We start from the raw sequence: 2,669 nt of genomic DNA, 5'->3' as shown, positions 1-2,669 counted from the left end.
TAAAACCCAGCGAGATGCACCTAGTGCACAGGTAACAGCCCAGCTTATAGACTGAGACAGACTAGGAAGAAGGAAGAGGTCATCCACTTCTCAAAGAATTGGCCAGGGAAAACCTTATGAATGGCAAAACAGAAATCCTCACAACTAGACCTATAAGCAATACTTGTTGTGAGAATTTCTGTTTTCTTTATATTGAGGTGTCATCCATACTGCCCATCCGGTTGGAAGGCATTCAAAATTTGACTGAGGCAGAGCTGACTCCTCAGAGTAGAAATGACCTTAACAATATGGATATAGTAAAGCTTTTGGAACCTCCATTGGCTAATGTGGCATGACTCAAAATGGGTAGAAATAGATGCAAACATCCATTAACAATTGGAACATGAAATGTACGAAGTATGAATTTAGGAAAATTGGAAATTTTCAAAAATGAAATGGAACGCATAAAGATCAATATCCTAGGCATTAGTGAGCTGAAATGGACTGATTTTGGACATTTTGAGTCAGACAACCATATGATTTACTATGCTACGGATGACAAATTGAAGAGTAATGGTGTGGCATTCATCATCACAAAGACTGTTTCAAGAACTGTCCTGAGGTACAATGCTGTCAATGATAGGATAATATCCATATGTCTACAAAGAAGTCCAGTTAATAATACTATTATTCAAATCTATGTACCAACCACCAAAACTGAAGATGAGAAAATTGAAGATTTCTACCAACTTTTGGAGTTCGAAGTTGACTGAACATGCAATCAAGATGTGTTGATTATCACTTGTGACTGGCATGCAAAAGTTGAAAACAAAGGAGAGTTACAGGTAGTTGGAAAATATGGCCTTGGTGATAGAAATAATGCTGGAGATTGCAGGATATAATTTTGCAAAACCAATAACTTATTCATTGCAAATACCTTTTTTCAACAACGTATGTGACAGCTATACACATGGACTTCACCAGATGGAATGCACAGGAATCGGAATGACTACATCTGTCTCAAGAGTTGATGGGAAAGCTCAATATCCTCAGCCAAAACAAGGCCAGGAGCTCATTGTGGAACAGACCACCAACTGCTCATATGAACATTCAAGATGAAGTTGAAGACAATTAAAACACATCCACAAGAGCTAAAATATGACTTTGATAACATCCCTCCTGAATTTACAGACTATCTAAAAAAATAGATTTGATGCATTGAACACCAGTGACCAAAAACCAGAGGAATTGTGGGATGACATAAAGAACATTACCCGTGAAGAAAGCAAGAGATCATTAAAAAGACAAGGAAGAAAAGACCAAAATGGATGTCAGAAGAGACTCTGAAAATTGCCCCAGAGTGGAGAGTAGCTAAAGCAAATGGACGAATAAATGGACAAGATAAAAGAGCTGAACAGAAGATTTCAAAGACCAGCTCAAGCAGACAAAGCCAATTACTATAATGAAATATGCAAAGACCTAGAGGTAGAAAACCAAAAGGGAAGAAGATGTTCAGCATTTCTCAACGTGAAAGAACTGAATAAAACTTTAAGCCTCAAGTTGCAATATTGAAAGATTCTATGGCCAAACTATTGAACGATGCAGAAAGTATTAAAAGAAGAGGGAAGGAATACACAGAGTCACTATACCAAAAAGAATTGGTTGATGTTCATCCATTTCAGGAGGTGGCAAATAATCAAGAACCAAGGGTATTAAAGGAAGAAGTCAAAGCTGCACTACAGGAATTGGCAAAGAACAAGGCTCCAGGAACTGATGGAATAGCTATTGAGATGTTTCAACAAATGGATGCCCCACTGGAGGCACTCATTTGGCTGTGCCAAGAGATTTGGAAGACAGGTACCGGGCCACCTGATTGGAAGAGATCCATATTTGTACCCATTCCAAAGAAAAGTGATCCCACAGAATGTGGAAATTATTGAACAATATCATTAATATCACATGCAGGTAAAATCTTACTGAGAATAATTCATAAAAGTTGTAGCAGTATATTGACAGAGAACTTCCAGAAATGCAAACTGGATTAGAAGAGGATGTGGATTGAGGGATATCATTGCTGATGTCAGCTGGATCTTAGCTAAAAGCAAAGAATACCAGAAAGATGTTTACTTGTGTTTTATTGACTATGCAAAAGCATTCGATTGTGTGGATCATAAAAATTATGGATAAATTGAGAAGAATGGGAATTCCAAAACACCTGATTCTACTCATGAGGAACCTGTACATAGATCAGGAGGTTGTCATTAGAACTAAACAAGGGGACACTGCATGGTTCAAAATCAAGAAGGAATGTGTCAAGATTGTATCCTTTCACCATACTTATTCAACTTGTGTGTTGAGAAAATAACCTGAGAGGTTGTATTACATGAAGAAGAATGTGGCATCAGGATTGTAAGAAGATTCATTAAAAACCTGCGATATGCAGATGACACAACTTTGCTTGCTGAATGTGAGGATGACTTGAAGCACTTACTGATGAATATTAAAGACTACAATCTGCAGTATGTATTACACTTCAATGTAAAGAAAACAAAAATCCTTACAACTGGTCCAATAAACAGCTTCATGATAAATGGAGAAAAGACTGAAGTTGTCAAGGACTTCATATTACTTGGTTCTACAGTCAAAACCAATGGAAGCAGCAGTAAAAACATCAGATGGTGTGTTGCATT

This window comes from Orycteropus afer, unplaced genomic scaffold, assembly GCF_000298275.1.
Source record: "Orycteropus afer afer isolate SDZICR_OR568_19922 unplaced genomic scaffold, OryAfe1.0 scaffold00847, whole genome shotgun sequence".
NCBI lineage: Eukaryota > Metazoa > Chordata > Mammalia > Tubulidentata > Orycteropodidae > Orycteropus > Orycteropus afer.
This window is presented reverse-complemented; position numbering follows the sequence as displayed.